Below are 14,203 nucleotides of genomic sequence, written 5' to 3'. Positions count from 1 at the left end.
ACAATGTACCTGGTGCTTGACAGCGTCAAGGCGGCTCCAGGGCGCTTCGCAGCCCTCGAGACAGAGTTAGTGTGGGGAGACAGCTGCGGGTACCAGGCGGCAGGCATTTCGGCAAGCAAGGCTGAGCAGAAGTCTGCAGGCTGGCTGGCGCAGCGTCTCGGGACCAAGAATCGCTGTCTTTGTGCTGGTTGATGATCTGGAATACTGGTCGACGGTTCGGACAGCTCTGGTCACTGCAAGGTGACAACAGTCAGCTGTGCAGCCAGATGCGGTTCAAAGACTCGACTGTCTCGAAAATGTCCTTAAAAGATGGACAGTGGACAATGCTTGTGTGGTACTCCTCCTAGCTCTTTGCAGGGCTCGTGTCCTTTCAAAGCTCAGGAGAGTGTTTACAGGCAACAGCCTTGTCCTTCATCCAGAGACTCTCCGGCACTTCCCACCTAGGAAGTTTGCTGGTAGAACTTAGGAGGGTACGCAGTGTGCTGGCTGGGTACCGGTTCTGGAGCTGCTGGACAGGTCCTCCGAGTCCAGTATCTCACTCTGTTCCTGGGAGATGTTTAGGGGAGGGATCTTGCTTCCCTCTTGGAACTCAAAAACTCCTGGCCTTCCTTCAGTGGCGGAAGATATAAGGTAGTCTGTACCTTCAGCTCGGGTCCAAATGAGTCCTTCTTACTCCTTTCGAAGTCTTCAGATGATGTAAGTGAGGGGTTCAGCCCTCTTTTAAAGCCAAATGGGACCCAGTGATTGGTTCATTAAGGTGGGCTTTGCCTGCACCAATCATGGGTCCCCACCAACAATTTTCTGTTATGCATGATTTCAGAACCAGAGTGCTCTGCAATGGGACCGACAAGGAGGTGACAACATAGACCTAAGCCTCACCCATATCCCTGTCTATTGTAGATCAAAGTGTCTCTTTGGTTAACTGAGCCCTCTGTGAGTCTTGATTAAAGCGGAGGGTTCCCTCAAAGTTTGTGCTGGAGCAGACTTCCCGTCTCCCCCAAACCACATACTTCTCACCTCTGAAAGGGGTCAGCTCTGCAGGGGTTTGCCCACAGTAAATGGTGAACCCCAGATATGCATTTCACTGCCTTTCATACAGAGTGGTGGGAAGTAGCTTCAAGTTGACACATTGCATACCAAAGGGGTGTTAGTCCCGCATTTCCCGTTTTCAATTCCGGCAACCAAGCCCCTTCAGGCTTGGTTAAATTATCTCAGTATGCACTGCCACCAGTCGAAGGACAAAGGAAAGCAGATCCATGTGGCCTGGGACCATTTGAGGAATTTGGGCACAATGTAGGTCTAACTGCCCAATGCACCATTTGCCATAATTGTGACCAAAGATGTGCCCCAAAGTCCTATTTCAGCAGGTTCTTGGGAAAAGCAGGACTGGATGTATACAACCGTGGGTCACTTTTTTGTCCCCACGCCCCCTCCAATTTTTGTGGCACACCATTTTGTCCCCCTCATTTGGCAGGGGTGCCTTTCCTTTAGATGTCATGTCCGCCCCCAACATTTAGCATTAATTGCTTTTAGGACTATGCCAAAGTGCCTGCAGAAGTTAGCAACCTAAACAAACTTGAACAAAACACACTGCTCTGTCAATCCTGGACATCTGGGACTCTATTGACAGCAAGGGCAACCAACGGATATTAAGACATCAGCCTAACGCATTTCTTGTAGTAAATCATAATGCCAGAAACATATCAAAAAAGGGAGAGCCTGAAATGAGAGATGTGTATTCTTGCACATTGGCCATCCCCCCCCCACATCCATATTTCGCCACTAGTTGACACTTTAGTAAAATCGCAACTATCTTTTCATGGATTGGAAAGTACATTGAAGTCCTTGCTTTATTTGCAGTGCTTAATAGCAGACCTCATCCCCCCTAGAACTCCTATTTTGGCTACACAAAAGGACTGAAGCACAGGGTGGACCAGTTGCTGGCGTGGACCACCGGGGCTAGGAAGCTGGTTTGTTCGTTCCTCAGCAGAAAACATAACCAGGAGTGATGTCGCTGTCCTGAAAGTATGGAAGGGGAGCAACTGCTCTGCAGAAGCAAAGGAGAGAACAGCCTGAACAGGCAAAGCATAGGAATAAAAAACGAGAAGCCAGTTCCTGGCTGCCAGGAAAAGGGAAAGAAGGGGGCCCACCAGACGGGCACCATGTTTATTTCCTCATGCACGTTTCCGGTTTAGTACCCCCAAAAAATGATGAAATGGCTAGCTGAAAAGTGGTCAAGTGCAACCTGGGATGTTCAGGTGGCAACAGGAAAGATAGCGTGATTTTAGGGAATAGGCGACAAGCATGGCCAGGCAGTACAGTAAACGGCCAAGTAAAATTCCCTACAAAGAGTAGAGGGACAGTTGAGAACGGGTCTGCCGTCTGTGGTTAGTAGTGGACTACTCGGATTTCCGTAAATGAAGCCCCGTTGCATTTAGAAAGCGGTGCTCCTTGGCATGGCGACAGCTGGCTTGCGGCAAGCAGCAACTTGCTGCATCCTGGCGCGTGCAGAGCGAATTCCAAGCTGCGGGGCCTGCAGCAGCATTCCAGAGACGCGAAGCCTGCGCTGGTGCCAACGGCATACAAACCCACCGGAAGTGAGGTAAGAAAAAGTCAGGCCCACGCCAATCACCAGAAGAGGACCGATACCACCACCTTGCAGAATCCCCAACCATCATAGAGGAAGTACGGCAACAAGTGGCAGAAATGCGAATAGAAACCTAGCCTTCGGGCCAATTGTACGCCTACTCCAACCGTCACAGAAGATCTAATATTGACTCCATCTAAGTGGAAACGAAAGCGATTTGTGGAGGGACAATCATTTGAGAAATGTTGGCTATCGGGCAGCCGACCATTTTATTTAGGACATCAGATCTTTTAATGTGTTGCCAGTGTGTGTATTTAAACATCCCTCTCATGTTTTTAGAGACGTTTCTTTAGATTGAGATTTAATCAATGAAGTGGCCGAGGCGAGAGCTGGAGTGCCCCAATCTGAGAGACTGCAGACTCTGCAGGCCAAAAGTGGAACATTTAAAACACTTAATAAATGATTGCACCCCCTTAGCTGCACTGAGACATTTTTTAGACATATACATTATGAAATGATGTTGTACACTACTTTTAGCGTTTTATTTTTAATTCTCAAAAATGGACACTATGTATTGCTGCTTTGAACTCTCAAAACATTATTTGTAATCTTGATTGTGTGAACAAGAAATTGTATGCATTGCTTAACTTTTGCAAAAGGTGTATGCTAAGCCGAATTGCAACCTTCACAAGTGTAGAGGGTAGATTGGAGGGGTCTCCGGATGGCCAGGCCACAGACGCCAACCTTCAGGCAAGAACTGTTTGTGACGTAAAACACAAATAGACATCCTCTGATGGGTCCACACAAGATAACTCTTTGCACGAGGTCGTCATCTTAGTTTGATTAGAAACCACGTTGGACGGGATGGTTCTGTGCGTCATGGAGGACTATTGTATGTATTATCAACACTGTTCAATGTGTTTAGCTCTCACCAGTAAACATGTTTATTGTTCTCGATTTTCCCGTCGCTTCTGGAGTCTCTCTGCTAGGGACACATTTTCAGGTTGAAGGTATTTACCCAAGTTCTGCGAAACTACGACAGCACAGAGTTTTGACGTCCCCATGTAAGTTATTTGATACTATGATTCCCAAAATGCACCATTCCAGAGTCAAGACTCAAGTAGATCTGCAACAAGGCTTCCCAGACCGCACAATTTCAGAGTCAGCGACCATTATTTCTCCATTAATCATCAAGGAATCAACTTCCTACAGTGTGTAATTTCTCTATTTCACCTGTCTGTAGAGGAAAACGAGTAGGTAGAAACGGACACAGGCGAGTCCTCCGGAAAACCAATGTACTGACTGTTTCCTGTGGCACATGCTGGACCAGGTTCAAGGTCTTTACCTGGTTCTGAGACACTACGCCAGCCAGGGCGCAGTTTCAAAGTCTCTGTATGGTTCTTTGATAAGATTCTCAAGATGCACCATGTCAAGACTCCCCTAAGCAGATCTCTCGCATGGCTTCCCAGAACACACAATTTCAGAGTCACCGACCATTCATAATTCTTTCTCCATTAATAATGGCATATGCATGGACACTGTAAGCCCTTAGTACATTTTGAGCATGAAAACAATGTTGAACGAATGAACCCAGGCTGCAGTACCAATATTCTTGCACACTCGAGAATAGGGGGGGGGGGGAGGGAGAAAACTCTGGAAATAAGTTCAAGCACCAGAACATGGACGTTGACCGTCTCTAGACTGCAGATCATGCAAATTCCATCTCCTTAGCCTGTATCGTCAATGGGAGTCAGAGCCTGAAACATGAAGAGCAACGTGTTGCAGAGCCCTGCTTCCAGTGAAGCAGCCTGCAAATGGCAGAGTAGTAAGCACAGATCGGTCCACATAAGCCTTCTGTGACAAGTCACGAGGTGGCGTGATAGGCCAATCTGCCCTCCAAATAAACAATGCCGGTTTTACTTGCCAACATCAATCTAATACTCCAACAAAGAAAAACAGGGAATAAAAAGGTACACGTATGCCACCTGTGTGTTGGACCAGTGGGGTGAGCAGCACCTTTCACAAGAAGATCCTCTCCTACGCTGTGTGAAGCCAGTTTATATGATCCAAAAATCGTATAACTGAAATATTAGAAACAAAGAATGTTTGGATTACAAGTGAAAGGACACATTTTGGCCCTGGAAGCAACAGAAAGGCAAGATGTAGGACAGCCTTAAGGCTGTGCGAGCGAAAAAGGACACAAGATTCTGATCTTCCATGTAAAAGCAAAGATCTTACTTTGAGTGCAAAGCTACTACAGTCCACTTACTGACAGAGGCTACCGTTTAGTGATTGGCCAGTCTTAGAAAGCAGGACCATGGACATTTTGATGTACCTGGAATGAAGTGCAAAGACAGATCTCGACATAGATCACAAGGGCCAAAGCTTGTCTTAGCGCTGGACTGTCATCGGTTTAAAAGGGTACAAGTTCGGGTTAACACGTGACACGAGTATGTGCACTTCTGCCAATGCATGATCCACAACGTGCAGGATGAATGCGCAACCGGCCGAGATCAAGATGCTTGGCACAACTGCGCTCCACCTCCTACCCCCAAATCGAAGCGGCAACAGAAAGGGCTAAAACAGGCATGGGTGAGAGGAGTCGGATCCTATGAATTTCCACATTCCTTGTAAGGGAATCAACACCCCTTTCCCAATACTCTGCAGGGTGGCACTTGGAAGTCCTGGGCATGAGGAGCGTAACATCCATGATCAATAAGTTATCACAGTGGCACAGCGACAGCCTATCCAATTGAGGCATCCCTCTTCCACATTGCTGCAGCCTAATGCCAGGCTGGCATAAAGCAGCACGGGCTCTCTGACTTTGAAAAGCCGGCCTTCTCTGGAATACCCAATTAAACCCATAGGGGCTTAGCCTTGGAAGGCCCCAGCATAAATATGTACATTTCGACTTTGAAAGAGGCTCGAAATGAGAGAAAATTGTGAGCTATATGGTGGTATTTGGTTGGCACAGCAGAATTGAGATAGGGTGAAAGTGGGTGAAAGTGTGTCTTCCGTTTTCAGGGTGGCACTGGCCTGAGCCAACCATATAAAAAAAAAAAAAAAGGATTAGTCCGTAGGACCCTAGATATTTGGCCAATCCCCTTTATTATTGAAATTTTCTGAGCCAACCACAGCCATACTAATTGGCAGAGGGTAGGCACGGTCTCCTATGGCGGGGCTGACTGTACCAACAGAAAGAAATGGAGAGCGGGCAACCCCGTGAAAGAGGGAAAAGAAGGCATTACACAGGACAGCTCCAGTCCTCAGATCTTCATTCATCCATCCTCCAGTTCGTCATTGGTTATAGCGCCTTTCACCATAATTATGGTCCCAACACGCTTTTGATAGAATGCCCGCGGACGGACCAGGGTCCAGAAATTTGGGAGGTGCTATTATGCATGTCTGCATTTCAGCCATTAATGTTGTGGCCAAGACCCTGGTAGTCACCCATGTCTAAATGGAGTGTGTATGGGTGTGGCAGAGGCAGCCCCTCAGATAAGGGGAGTGTCGGCCACTTTTACTCCCTTCCAAATCCTATATGGAGCACTGGGCAGAGGTATACTATGGAATAAGGGGATTGGGTTTAAGGCGATATGTCGGCAGCTAAGTAGCTTCATTCTTATGGCAGAGGTTATGTGCAAGAGCGTTTGTGTTGTATGTGTGTGCATGGTGTAAAGCTGTGCCTTCCACTAAGCTGCGGTGTGCGAAGGAAGAATAGGTTCATTGAACAAACCAGTGAGTAATTCCTGGGTTTCATCTGTGTGCAAGGAGCATTGCTTCGCCTCACAGGAGATTTAAGTGCTTGAGGAGTGCATATACTCGCCCCCTCTAAGTTCTTAGAGGGAGATATAGCAATCCCTAGTTCCTTCTATTGCGCGAAACGAGGACCCTGTTTCAGTACTGGGTGGGGCGGCCTGGCCTTCCATTCTGTGTTTTAGAGTTACCCATCATGCCAACCCTTAGCCTGTGGGCAATGTGTTAAAAACAAAAAAAGTCTATTAAAACTGCATTTTTGTGGTGTTCCACATATCAGCCTCTCCAACACGTGGGCAGAAATTCCAGAAAACAAGCTTCTGCCAACAAAGGCCCAGAGGGAGGGGGGAGGGGCGCATCTCCAGATTATACTACTGCACTGCAACAATGCCTGCATCAAAGAAAATGGGCTAATAAAATCAAAATCGTCTAAACTCGAGGCATCAGGATTATTTGTGGCAGGAATAGGCGTGATTGCATCTCCAAAAATAGATGGAAATTGGGCCGGCCCTCCATAAAGGCAAAAAAAAAAAACTTCCATCTGTGGATAGATGTCCATTGACCCACAGTTTAATAAGTCATACCACAGTATACATAGTCCACCCCTCAAAGGGGGCGGGCAGGGTGTGTGCCTGCAGGTTAAGTCAACCTGTGGAATTCCTTACCTTCTGGCTCTCGTCCCACAGGCGCCACAATGAGGCCTCCCACCCAAACAAGCCAAACAATATTTACATGAACATAGTTAGACCCAATCTCTCCTTCCCAGCTTGCTTTAACTCTGGCACTGCTTAGAGGGGGGCTAGGTGCATTGAGGTGATGTGGAGGGTCATTTAGGTATGCATGCTATATTCTTTATGGCCAATGTCCTACTAATCTGTGCATAAAAACAATGTGCTCTTTGCCTCTTTTGAAAGGCACTGTTGTGGTAGATTCGCAGAAAAACATCATTCGGACTACGATTGACAAAAGTAGAAGTACTCGATTTAAATATTAAACATTTGCACATATCTAGATACGGCAGCGTCTGATGTTTCTGCTAATTTTAAAAATGGAAAGTTAGCCCGTCCTGGATATCTTCATAAAAACAACCTAGTCACGTTCATTATTTGGACACCATTCATTCTAATGTATTGTCAACATATCCAACTGGTGAAAAATCCGGCAACACCCTACAGTGTGCATCAATAGCAGAGTCTAATACTCATGTTGCACCAAAACTAGAGCTACATGTTGCCCACCGACATTAAAGACGTCTCGTACATACTAAATTATATTGCGATGTCTTACTCACTAAAAGAAACAAGCCCAACACGTTTCTCTTCTTGAAAGCTCTATGGGCTCTAACATTCTTCAGGGGTACATCGTAATTACATTTCACTTTTACCATGCCCTTGTCTTTGCATCATTTCATCCTTCTTCTTGTGAGCTCATTCTTAAGGAGATCATTGCCTTCAAGTCTTCTACACTACACACTCCGAATACGGTGATCTCCATGCCTCGTGAAGCAGAGTTTTGGCAATTGTGTGCCCAATAAATGTAATTCAATCACTACCAAAATGTGTTTTTTCACGAAGCCACTTGCACTCAGCAATCTAAATATCCCCAACAGACTTAAAACAACAGAACGCCAGACCACACTACCTCTAACTGGCATGCCACAACCCCAGCCGATGCATCCAGGCAATTCGGGTACATGATACCCCCACCGGGCAGAAATGCCTTGTTGCTCTTGACACGCATCACTTAGACACAGACCAGCATCTGTGGCCCAGCCCAAAAACAAAAAAGGTGTATATGCATCGTGTTCTGGAAAATATACACAAAGTGCATACAAAAAAGAAGGGGAGAAAAGGAAAAATAAGAGTATTGGGGACGGTTACAATCACTCTTATCGGCCGTCAATGTCAAGAACAGCGTGCGTATCTTAATGTGAGGTGTAAACCTCGGCACGGTGATGAGAAGGCCCATCCCCCACGTTTCCAAAACGGAGGATCGGCCTTTCAATGACCCACCCCCCACCAGCATGAATCAGAAGCGCACCGTCAGGCACTCACATGGGAGTGGTAAGTGTGACTCACACATGTTCCAAGGATGCGCACTATACGTGGTGGATCAGCAACGGCATGGTGCCAGGGGAGGGGCGAGGAACCAGGCCCCAGTAACCTCCAGGTGCGTCAAGAGCACTGGCCAGCTGCCAAAACAGAAATCCAAAACCTACCAAGGAGCCATCCTGTGCAAAAAGGGTAGCTCGGTAACTGCATTTTCCTTCTTGAAGAAAACCAATTGGGATCTTCACAGACGGGAAAACAAAAGTCCCATATACGATGCCAACAACCGGCTGCCGCGTGTAATTTCAAAACCATATGTTTAGAAAGTCACGTACTTACAATGTTTAATTTCAACTTGCGATAAGTACAATACAACGAATAACAGCTTCAACGTGCATTTCCAGAGGTTGCAAAAGCGCTCCTCTCAATAATATAACAAAGGGGTCAGAACGTCTAAGTTAATGGATGCTAAAAAAGAAATGCATATCAAAATCACTACAAGAGCGGGATCGCATCATGGCCGCGCCTGATCCCCCGCCTCTCCCTGTTGGCCAGAGGCGCGCAGCAGGGGGGGCGCCATTTCACCCAGGGCGCTGCTGCCACCAGGGCCGGCTCTGATCGCGTGCACTCACCTGATGCTGCTTGGAATCAGGACATGAGCGTTTAGTAAAGCGTAGTATCTAGTTGCCACCCGAGAAACGGAGCACAGCAACGCTCCGCCTCTACTTCATCACGTGGGCTGCTCTGCATCACGTGAGTTTCACCGTTCATTCGTCATATTTTTTTGCACGAGCGCGAAGGGAAGACGTTGGACGGAGCGGGAAAGGCAGGTGGTTGCAGGAGCGTGAGAGATTACTCCGTTGCAAAGCACATTTCTTATAGTTGATTGTTATTTGGTGCTTGATTTTGGTTTATGGTAAGTCTTAAAGTTACCTCATGTTGATTGTTACTTTAATGCAGGGTGGCAATATTGGGGAGGGGGTCTTTTGGTGTATTTTGGGGGTTCGATTTACTTAGAGTACAGGCGGATTCAGTTTTGTGTTTTCGTTATTTCAGTGTATTTTGGGTATGTGTCATGTGCATCACGGGTGCGGTAATATTGGGGAGAGGGTATTTCTGTGTATTTTGGGGGTTTGTAATGTGCATCAGTTGTGACATTTACTTAAAGTACAGGCGGATTCAGTTCTTTTTTGGGTTTTCTCATGCAGATGGGCGATTTGCCCGGGTGAGATGTGTTTTGTGGAGTGGGGCTGGGCACAGTGCATTCCTCCCTTCCCAAAGGGACTTCCACTGTACCAGTGAACAGTACAGCGAATATAGTTATCCTCCCCGCTGGAGAGGGTAGGGGGGCCGCAGAGGCGTAGCCAGGACTGTCTAACAAGTGGGGCCTGAAGCTAAATGTAGTTGGACCCTCTGCAGTGACATTAACATCTATAAATGCCAACAAAGCACTGCTGAGTGAGCATTTACAGATTTTGGGTGGGCCTTGCCTGCTCAGGCCCTACCGTGTCTACGCCTCTGGGGGGCCGGAGGATTTGTTATGTGCAGCAGATGGGATATGTGTAGGGTGACCAGATATCCCGGTTTTGCCGGGACTGTCCCAGTGTTGTATTCTAAGTCTTGTCTTGTCACTGGCCAGGAGTGCTTGCTATTAGAATGTTGATGCATGAATGCAGCTCAGGAGAATGTTGAGTGGATCTGTGAGTGAATGTTCCAAGAGTGTCAGTTGAGGGCCTGACCTGGGATGATAGGATGGCCAGTGGGTTTGTATGTAAAGTAATTACCCATCCCAGTTCCTGTCCTATGTGTCACTGTAAATACTTCAAGAGTAACTGGTCTATGTACATACTGTACATATGTATAATAAAGCTACCACCTGGACAATACAATGACTCCACAGCTGGTCTGTGTCTGAATGATGAGCCACATGAATGACAACAGTGAGAGTTCACAACATTGGGAACGATGTAACTCATCAAGAGTGAAAGAACCCAGAGGAGGAAAATAAATAAAGAGAAGAAAAAGAACAGCAAAGGAGCAAACCTGCAACCAGAAGGTGACTTCAGCAACTGTTTAATCAAGTAAGGAAAGCAGTGAAGGGGGATGCAGCTATAGAGTGACCCACTGTTCCCCCATCACTTCAATTAAACCATCCTGCCTAGAAGAAAGTGGATTTAATGACAGTGGATGCTTGGGGAGTGTGAGGCCCCCACCAATAAGAATTCCCCAGTGATCCCCAAGCAAGATACAAATCGCCCTGCTGTCAGTGAATTAAACGGAGATACTGATATGTGAAGAATTATGAGCATTCAGGCAAATCTGCATGCGTTATAGAACTGTTTTTGGGAGAAATGCAAAGGAGAGTTACTGGAACTGTGCCGGGCCACCAGGGGGCTGGCGATGTCCGCATGAGAGCGCTTTATATACATGAAATGTGCATTCTCGTTACAGTTGTGTTTCTAGGTGCTGGTTTAAATGGGGGAAACTGTTTCATGCTGCCAGGGTTTAGGAAATGTCCTGACGCAAAGCGAAGATTGTCTGTTTATTTGGGAGGTCCAGCATGTCCCTACCTCCTTGCCGTCTGTAATGAAGTGATGATGTAGTGGAACGTTCATAGCAGCATGGTGAAGGTAGGCCATCATGCGGGGCGGCAGTTTGGGACTAGTTTCGCCTCAATGTTAATAAAAATGATTCTCTGCATAGTATAAACATAAGGTAATGAGGAAGGAAATACTGAAAAGCAGTGACACTCTTCGAGCTACGGAGTTTAATGTTGGCCAAAGGACGAATCAAGGCATTTCGGATGAATCAATTAAAGAGATAGATTGACAGGTCTCACTTAGTTAAACTGCAGGGGTGAGAGTACGCATTATAAAAGTGGTACGAGTACCAGGTTGAAGAGATCTAGTGATAACTAATGATGTTAATGCCAGCCGTGATGTGGTTTGATGAATTCTTGATGGCAGAAATATTTTATGTACTAGAACTGAAATTAACAACTTTAATAATGCTACGACTCATGCAGTCTACATACGATGAATTGAAAATGATAGTTTTGGGTATAAGAGCACAAATGGTGATGTTTAAAGATGATTTATTTTTTACAGTTGTTAGGAGAACTCGAGTGCAGCTTTTGGGTTTCAAATTTATTATGAAATGCTTGCCCTGATCAAGCTAGCATTGCATAGTGAAGGAACATTTTTTGTGTGCGAATGCAGCACTTTTAATAACAATATAACGAATTAAGTGATAATTTGATTGAAAAAATGAAATATGAGTAAGGTTTAATTTCAAAGATGAAACGTTTGATGTATTTTAAAGAATGTATTAATGTGTTTAAAACTTAGGCATCATTCTTATGTTAGAGGTTTGGAGATCAATAGAGTATTCATATAATCGTATATTATAACATTCTATGTTAGTTGAGGAAATGCTTATGAATTTAGGAAACAGTATTAGTGTTATGGTAATACCCTATGTATGAAATGTATTAAGAAATGGACAGTATATGGCTACCCTTTAAGAGTGTTGGACCATTGTCTTGTGACGTTTATGGAATGTTGTGGCCCTAAGTGTAATTGTGTCATCCCGACCATGACTCATGTGTTGATGTTCATGGTCGAAGTGCGGAGTAATCTGAAATTGATATATATGCTGAGAAATACGTTTTGGAGATATTGGAATAAGAGTATGAAATTCCAATATACCGTGAGGTGCAATAGGAATGTGATGACATGTACGCTCATACATGAGGTACATAAGTAATAGGTACGCTCAAACTTGAGGTACAGGGTGGCCAACTAAAAAGGGTTGAGCCAGACAGGAATAAACATATATTAAAGTATGGAGGAATTTTAGACAAAGTAAATGGTCAACCATGAAAAGGTTGCTGGGGTATAATGTATTCTTTTGAGTGAAACTTTGGAAGTAAAGTATTTCAACCAAAGAGGGTCGAATTGGCCAATGAATGTTTCAAATGTATTTAAAGTGCACTCTAATTAAAAGGTTTATAAGTTATATATATTTTGCTATGGTTATTCATAAGGTTTACATTGTTAGTTTATTTAATGTATTCAGTGCTAACAGGAGCACATTATTTGTTATATGTTGTTTCATGTGCATGATTGTGGTAGTGATTAGGTTTGTATGATGCATGCATGGGTGTATGGGTATTAAGGCTGTATGTGGCGCAGGTGGGAATGTATGTGGCCACCTGTTGTGAGGATTTGTGTATGCTGCCTCGTTCCACCGTCCCCCGTATATGTATGTTAGCACTGAATGAATGTTGTGTATGGCGTGCATGTGTCTACTTTGAGTTTTGGTTGGAGGTTGATATGCTATGTTCGTTGGTTGAGATCCTGTGCGTTGTGTGTTAGGGTGATAAGTAGGAGCTGATTGTGATGAATGAGATTTGTTTCTGAGAGCGGAAGAAGTGTGATCCACATATCCCTTCTGTAAATGTTGTCCTGGGTGTGGCAACACCGCTCTACCCGTATGGTTAATTTGTTTGGACCTTCATGGACAAAGTTTCGGTTTGGCTCTGCTTTAAGGCATGTGTGTAGCATCCAGGTCCGTCTTGGGGCAATCTGTGGTTCTCCCTTCTTGTTACCCACCTGTATGTGTGGTTGATGTTCCCATTGGTTGTTTGGTTGTGTGCCAGAGTGTGGTAGGCTCTGTTCTGGATGTGGCGGGTCAAGAAGGAAGGTTGTTAGTTGTAGTTGGAAGGCTTTGGTATGAAAGGGAGATGTTGTGATTGTGATTAGGTATGAAAGGGAGATGTTGTATTGTAAGCCTTGTCTTGTCGCTGGCCAGGAGTGCTTGCTATTAGAATGTCGATGCACAAATGCAGATCAGGAGAATGTTGGGTGGATCTGTGAGTGAATGTTCCAAGAGTGTCAGTTGGGAGCCTGAGCTGGGATGATAGGATGGCCGGTGGGTCTCTGCTCCTTAGTATGTAAAGTAATTACTCATCCCTGCAACCCTGTTCCTGTCCAGTCCTATGTGTCACTGTAAATACTTCAAGAGTAACCAGTCTATGTTCATACTGTACATATGTATAATAAAGCTACCACCTGGACAATACAATGGCTCCATAGCTTGCCTATCTCTGAGTGCTGGGCCATCTGAATGACAACAGTGAAAGTTCACAAAACCCAGTATTTGGTGCTCTGTCCCCCTTTTTCAAGATTCTGTTCCCATTGGAAACTGCAGTGGTCCTGGTTTTTTGTAGTAGGTCTTCATAGCTGGCAGGCAGGAATGCACATTCTGGCACAGAAGAACTGCTGTATTTTACAATTTAAGATAGTGTTAGTGTGTGATAAATTAATTATAATGTGTTTCTTTGAACAGTAACACTTAAACCCCTTCTTCTCCAAACGCTACTGAAGTGTAGTGTCTTGACAGCCACATTCAAGAGTTAGTCCTACTTTTATGTTAGTTGCCCTGTCCCGGTTTTTTACTTTTTAAATCTGGTCACCACAGATATGTGTTTTATGCACACAGGCGCATTTGAGTACAAATTTCCAGCATAACAATTCAGTTATTTTTTCTCCTGCATGGGGTTGATTTGGCATTCCCTGGGGAGGGGGTTGTTCATTTGCCCCTTTGTAATGTGTGGCAGAGAAGGCTAAAGGAGGCCTTATATTGCTTTCATTATCAATCACATATTTAAAGTCCCTATGAGACCCGATAGCATTGTGTGTTTGTTTAAAAGTTTGCCCATACTTTCTAAAATGCCTTTATGGCTTCATGAAGTATTCTGTTAAATCATCGTGACGTTTCACGTAGGACGTCTGTACGTGCTTAGGAAGAG

At 45.2% G+C, this 14,203-nt stretch overlaps 1 protein-coding gene across 4 annotated transcripts in view; it reads right to left on the bottom strand.

Annotated features, from left to right (window-relative positions):
- The window catches only part of SRC (SRC proto-oncogene, non-receptor tyrosine kinase), a 520,693-nt gene that overhangs the window by 478,019 nt on the left and 28,471 nt on the right, over positions 1-14,203 (bottom strand). For 3 of the 4 annotated variants that reach the window (XM_069652381.1, XM_069652378.1, XM_069652383.1), the window contains exon 1: positions 9,024-9,125. The exons of the other annotated variant lie outside the window; for it this stretch is intronic. The gene's annotated coding sequence lies outside the window, so the exon portion shown is untranslated. Of the gene's footprint in view, positions 1-9,023; positions 9,126-14,203 lie in introns of those variants that run through there. 4 annotated transcript variants of the gene reach the window in all.

The sequence above is a fragment of the Ambystoma mexicanum genome, chromosome 3p, assembly GCF_040938575.1.
Source record: "Ambystoma mexicanum isolate Mex_15411 chromosome 3p, UKY_AmexF1_1, whole genome shotgun sequence".
Classification (NCBI taxonomy): domain Eukaryota; kingdom Metazoa; phylum Chordata; class Amphibia; order Caudata; family Ambystomatidae; genus Ambystoma; species Ambystoma mexicanum.
This window is presented reverse-complemented; position numbering and strand designations above follow the sequence as displayed.